The sequence below is a fragment of the Oncorhynchus clarkii genome, chromosome 31, assembly GCF_045791955.1.
Source record: "Oncorhynchus clarkii lewisi isolate Uvic-CL-2024 chromosome 31, UVic_Ocla_1.0, whole genome shotgun sequence".
Lineage (NCBI taxonomy): Eukaryota > Metazoa > Chordata > Actinopteri > Salmoniformes > Salmonidae > Oncorhynchus > Oncorhynchus clarkii.
Genome location: NC_092177.1, coordinates 32,686,273 through 32,693,477, shown reverse-complemented (window position 1 = coordinate 32,693,477; position 7,205 = coordinate 32,686,273).

Genomic DNA, 7,205 nt, shown 5'->3' with positions numbered 1-7,205 from the left:
TTGTGGTGTGGTTTTCACATAAGCCCTTTGAGCTTCCAACAACACCTGCACATCGTTTAATTTGTTCTAATTCATATTTTATCTGTATTGCTGTCAATCACATGTTTTCTTTGGTGCAAATAAATACAATACGTAAAAATAAGCCTCATAGATACAGTTAAAGTCGGAAGTTTACATACACTTAGGTTGGAGTCATTAAAACTTGTTTTTCAACCACTCCACAAATTTCTTGTTAACAAACTATAGTTTTGGCAAGTTAGTTAGGACATCTACTTTGTGCATGACACAAGTAATTTTTCCAACAATTGTTTACAGACAGAATATTTCACTTATAATTCACTGTATCACAATTCCAGTGGGTCAGAAGTTTACATACACCAAGTTGACTGTGCCTTTAAACAGCTTGGAAAATTCCAGAAAATTATGTAATGGATTTAGAAGCATCTGATAGGCTAATTGACATCATTTTAGTCAATTGGAGGTGTACCTGTGGATGTATTTCAAGGCCTACCTTCAAACTCAGTGCCTCTTTGCTTGACATCATGGGAAAATCAAAAGAAATCAGCCAAGACCTCAGAAAAAAAATTGTAGACCTCAACAAGTCTGGTTCATCCTTGGGAGCAATTTCCAAACGCCTGAAGGTACCACATTCATCTGTACAAACAATAGTACGCAAGTATGACCACCATGGGACCACGCAGTCGTCATATCAATCAGGAAGGAGACGTGTTCTGTCTCCTAGAGATGAACGTACTTTGGTGCGAAAAGTGCAAATCAATCTCAGAACAACAGCAAAGGACCTTGTGAATATGCTGGAGGAAACAGGTACAAAAGTATCTATGTCCACAGTAAAACAAGTCATATATCGACATAACCTGAAAGGCCGCTCAGCAAGGAAGAATTCACTGCTCCAAAACTGCCATTAAAAAAAGCCAGACAACGGTTTGCATCTGCACATGGGGACAAAGATCGTACTTTTTGGAGAAATGTCCTCTAGTCTGATGAAACAAAAACATAACTATTTGGCCATAATGACCATTGTTATGTTTGGAGGAAAAAGGGGGAGGCTTGCTAGCCAAAGAACACCATCCCAACCGTGAAGCACGTTGGTGGCAGCATCATGTTGTGGGGGTGCTTTGCTGCAGGGGGGACTCGTGCACTTCACAAAATAGATGGCATCATGAAGAGAAAAATTATGTGGATATATTGAAGCAACATCTCAAGACATCAGTCAGGAAGTTAAAGCTTGGTCGCAAATGGGTCTTCCAAATGGACATTGACCCCAAGCATACTTCCAAAGTTGTGGCAAAATGGCTTAAGGACAACAATGTCAATGTATTGGAGTGGCCATCACAAAGCCCTGATCTCAATCCCATAGAACATTTGTGGGCAGAACTGAAAAAGCATGTGCGAGCAAGGAGGCCTACAAACCTGACTCAGTTACACCAGCTCTGTCAGGACGAATGGGCCAAAATTCACCCAACTTATTGTGGGAAGCTTGTGGAAGGCTACCCGAAACGTTTGGGTAGCCCAAGTTAAAGGCAATGCTACCAAATACTAATTGAGCGTATGTAAACTTCTGACCCACTGGGAATGTGATGAAAGAAATAAAAGCTTAAATAAATAATTCTCTACTATTATTCTGACATTTTTAAATGTATTTGGCTGCTGGGAGGTATGAGTATTTTGTAGATAAAAGTGAAAATAGGCATACATTAACGTCGTAAATAGACAAGACATTGAGTTCCTTAAACAAAGGTGCAGATGGAGCCAGGTAATTAGAGGAGGTGGCTAGTCTTCCAAATGTATTTTGTATGATGAGTAATTTATGTAGGTAGGAGGCATATGTACTGGCCCAAACTATATTACAGGAAATAAGATATGGGTCAAAAAAGCTATTGTATAGAGTTAGGAAGAAAGCCTGATGAAGACAAACCACTAATCTTTCTGATGATTCTGGCTCTTTTTTTTTTAACAATATTTTGTGAATATTATAAGTGATAATATTATAAGTGAATACAATAAAGTTGATGTATTTATTTTATTTTTTTACATTTAAAGGTAAACAAAATGTCTGGAACCATTCAGAAAATGTGGCCATGCTTGAGTTGGCTTCATTAATTAGTGAGTCAAAATTATTGTGTGATAAAATGTAATTGGTATCATCAGTAAAGAGAATGAATGGCAAGTACGGTAGACACAGCAGCAAGGTCATGGTTATAGATAAGGAATAACAAAGATCCAATTATCAAACCCTGCGGCACGCAACAGGATATCTTGGCCCTGGTAGATGCACAGCCGTTTAAATAAACACATTGCCCTCTATCATAAACATAACTATATAAACAATGATGTGTATAATCATAAAAAAAACGTAATAACAATTTGCATGATCAACCGTGTAAAACGCTTTGGATAAATCTCTCACTAATTGATAGTACAATGTGTAAACACATATTATCTTATTTTATTAGGATTTCAGTTTGTGAGTGTGTGATATGGGGGTTTGATACATGTTTATTTCGACATTATAAAGAAACACTTTTATAAACAATAGCAACACCGCCATAATAATCTGAGTGTTGCTGTTGGAAAACCACTTTAGTGCTGCTCAAGGGCATATCGACATATCTGTCGCCCCGCTCAGCAGACGGTCGACCAATCGCGTTTATGTCATGCTGCATCACGCTGTTGCTAAACTAATCGTCACGCAATCCCTTCTAAAAAGCAGGGTATGATGTCGCGTTCGCGTACTAATCAGAAGTAGGAAACTTGGAAATGTCAGACTTGCTAACTGGTTGTAGTTATACACGTGCCTTCAACCAATTAGCAAGTCGGAAATTCCCGGGTTCCGACTAGTACGTGAACGCGGCATTTTTCGAGAAACCTGCCTATTTTCATCGAAAGTATGATTTCAAAGCTAGTTCATTATCTCACATCTCTGAAAAGATGTGTAATGTTGTGCATGTTCACGTAATTAATTATGTTATTTTTTGTTTGCTAGCACCCAGTTGACTTCCATTCACTCCTTGAAGGAGTGCACTCTTTGGGAGATTCTCAATTGGCAAAGTCTGTCAATGCCTCGACTCCTCTGTCAATTCATTAGTAGATGAATGAAGGAGTCTGCTGCCCACCTCGATTACCTACCTCGACATAGGATGCAAAAGGGTGTCCTATCAAGTAGTGCAGAAGTGTTTTGAAATCTGCCACACCCCCTTTAAATCAACTGTTGTTTTCTCAAAGGAGAAAAGCATGCACATATGAAGAACTACTTAATATTTTATCTCTAAAATGTCTGTCACAAGCGCAATGTGTTTTTATCACATTATACATTTATTTTGGAATTCCACCCATGTAAAAGTCATTTGACTGATTACATGGAGAAGCAGTCTAATTTCATACGAGCGCATTTGTTTACACGTTCCCTCCCCTTGCCTCCGCTCCTGGATGACCTTTTACCTTGTTCAAAAAGTGGACAGAGAAGGGAGGCAAAACCAATTGACATTCTCCCTTTGTCCAAGAGTCGCCCAAAATGCACAGTGCAGCCCATTGACAACGTACAAGCAACGTCATAGAGAATGATGGAAGACTCTTCTGCATTAAGGCGTCTGTGGGCACCCACAAGCAGCCATTGAGGTCACCTCCATTTTAAAGTAGTCCATTTTCTCCTTCTACTACACTTAACAAAAATATAAACGCAACATGTAAAGTGTTGGTCCCATGTTTCATGAGCTGAAATAAAAGATCCCAGAAATGTTCCATACGCAAAAAAGTTTATTTCACAAAAATGTTGTGCACAATGCCACAGACTTCTCAAGTTTTGAGAGAGCGTGCAATTGGCATGCTGACTGAAGGAATGTCCACCAGAGCTGTTGCCAGAGAGTTTAATGTTAATTTCTCTACCATAAGCCGCCTCCAACATCGATTTCGAGAATTTGGCAGTACGTCCAATAGGTCTCACAACCGTAGACAGGGGCACCGCCTGGGATTTTGGGACCCAAAAAAGATATCACATTGGGCCCCACCACCACAGGCCCCACCAACCCTGCGTAATTTCTGTAACGAAACACCTCCAGAACCCAATCGACCCATTCAAAGCTTTAAATAACTCTACCTTTGCAGGCTTGCAACTCTCTTATAGTCCAATATTTACTGTATGATATTTACTGACAGTGAGCTGTGAAAATATAACACTGTGCAGACATGCATGCAGCATCTCTGCACAGGAATTCACTATTTGATGCAAGACTGACACCCTCTATAAGAAATGTGCTAAAGGCCATCTTTTACAGTCTAAATGTCATTTTAATGGTCAAATTCTTGAATGGAAAATTCTCTTAACATTAATAACCTAAAATAAATATAACTTAAATATACATTAACCTCTTAAATTAAAATAAATTAACATCATCATTTATAGAATGATATAACAAACAAAATAATAAAATCAGTAGCAGATTTTTGAACTAAGTACAAATACCAACTAGAAAATAAGCAGCTGTAAAAGTGGAAATGAAAAACAAAATGGAAATGAAAAGGCCTGATGGTGGCGCTAGAGGAAAGGTCAAGAGGTCATCAAATCAATAGGTTTCTTCCACTTGGGGTCTTGATTGTGCACAACAAATTTTATGGCAATCCAGCCATTACTTTGAGATATATCTTGTTCTCAGTCTTGTTCTCAGCCTGTAGGCATCATGTGTGTCATGATCCAATTTCCATAACGATGCCATTTAACAGTTATCACTGGCCCTTGCTCAGCCTTACTCACCAAGAGCCCAGCTCCGAGTTTTCCTGCTAACAAAGTCACTGATCAAGTCTTTAAAGTCCAGCTTTCTAGCTAACTGACTTTCAATGGACAGCATGGCAAGACTGCAAAGCCTGTCCTGGGACATAGTGGACCTCAAATGTTTTTTTTCTCCATCAGTTTTAGCTTACTGAAAGCTCTCTCGCCACCAGCAACAGTCACAGGCAGTGTGCAAAATATACGTAAAGCAATGCACACTTCTCCAAAAATGCTCTGCAGCTGCATCTTACAAATTGCCTTCAGTAGACCAAGATGGGACAAGTTAGGGGGGAAAGTGGCAGCATATACAGTGTTCAGGTGTCTTACTTCATTATGAAACTCAGGTGTAAGATCTCTGGAATACTTAATGATCAGTGGATGGTACACAGAAGGGACTTTACCCTCACTAATCTGCCCAACTTTCAGAACAGCAGAAAATTATTCTACAATTTTTGCATTGGTGTGGAACCTAGTGTCCAGGTCACTTATGATGTTGTCCATAGCAGTAAAAAAACACTGTGTTCTGAAACACCGTTGCTGCACTGTCCTGAGCTGTCTCTTCTTGAGAGGTCTCACCATGGAATCTCTTCCTTTTCCTCTGGCGGCTGTGTTCCTTGCTAAATTGAGGTACAACATCAATTTGCGTAGCAATCAGTGTTGCCTCAGACAGGAGAGACTCCCATCCTTCTCTAAGAGCCTGCATCTCTTCACGTAAAGGCTGATATTGACTGCCTCTGTGTCAAGAGACATTTTTCCTGACTGGACAATCACATTCCTGTCCTCAATGCATTGCAGTACATGTAATTATGCCAACCGACATGTCATTCAACACAATGCTGATCACCTCCTTTCTCCAGTTGGGAGTAGGACTGGTTCAGGGGTATGGGATGGGGAGACAGGGCTGGTTCAGGGGCTCTCTGGATGTTTACTTTTTGCCAAAAAACAAGAAAAGAAACAGAAACCATTAGTTTTATTAGTACATTGTAAATAAATATTATATTAATGGTGATCGGTTAATAGTTTTACATTGAAAAAAATGTACCTAATGTTCTAATAAAAACATTTGGCTCCCTGTTGGGAACAGAGTGCCCCATGGTGATTATGGTATGGGAAGGCATGAACTACGGACAACGAACATAACTGCATTTTATCAATGGCAATTTGAATGCACAGAGATACCGTGACGAGATCCTGAGGCCATTCATCCACCACCATCACCTCATGTTTCAGCATGATAATGCACGGCACCATGTCGCAAGGATCTGTACACCATTCCTGGAAGCTGAAAAAGTCCCAGTTCTTCCATGGCCTGCATACTCACCAGACATGTCACCCATTGAGCATGTTTGGAATGCTCTGGATCAACTTACGAGAGCATGTTCCAGTTCCAAATGTCCAGCAACTTCACACAGCCACTGAAGAGGAGTGGGACAACATGCCTGTGACCAAGTTGTGTGAAATCCATAGATTAGGGCCTAATGTATTTATTTCAATTGACTGATTTCCTTATATGAACTGTAACTCAGTAAAATCTTTTAAATTGTTGCATGTTGCATTTATATTTTTTTCAGTATACTTCTATGAGTTGGTAAACAAACTCAAACAGGCTGACTACACTGCTTGTGCAAAATCAATTTAGAAATCTATATTATTAAATTATTGCACTCACACTGCGCGAGCATGCCAACGAGCGTCTGCATTGCCAAGGGCTAAAATAGAACTCCTTTCTATTTCTGACGCAATTCACGCTGCAAGTCCTGCCTCTCCCATCTTCTCATTGGTTTATAGAAGCAGGTTGAAAAACGAACTGTGTTGCTGGTCGGTGTAGTAATACTATGAAAGTTTAGATGCCAATCACCATATACATTCAAAGATGAAAAAGCCTGGAAGGAGGAGAGATTACTAGAAACGATTCGGTTGATTATGGAAGTAGAGGATCTTGTGCATTTCAGGTAAAATAACAACTCAATGTTTAACTATATCCCACAACAAATTAGCTAGCAACAGCAAGCTAGCTAAATAGGACCAATTAGCTAGCAAGTGCAAGCTAGCTAAATTGGCATAAATGTTTCATGCTTTTTGACCTGTCCCCAAATTAATGGAATTGGTTCAGAGTTTGTTATTATATTTTAACCTGCGTTTGGTGTGGGGGGACAAAATACATTTATGCACGATGGCGCACGCGTGCAGACGTTTGGGTTCTGTGAAAGGGTGCATACTGCCAGCTGAAGTGTGTTATTTATTTGAACAGTCAAAGTTGGCGATTTACTGCCATTTACAGCTATGGAATGTTTGCTCACAAGCCTAATTCATTGGCTGATCCCATAGGAAGCCTCACAAAGTTGACTACTTCAAAATGGTGAAAGTCCTCGATGGCGCTGCCCATCCTAAATGGGCTTTTGTGCACGAGAGTCCTATCTCT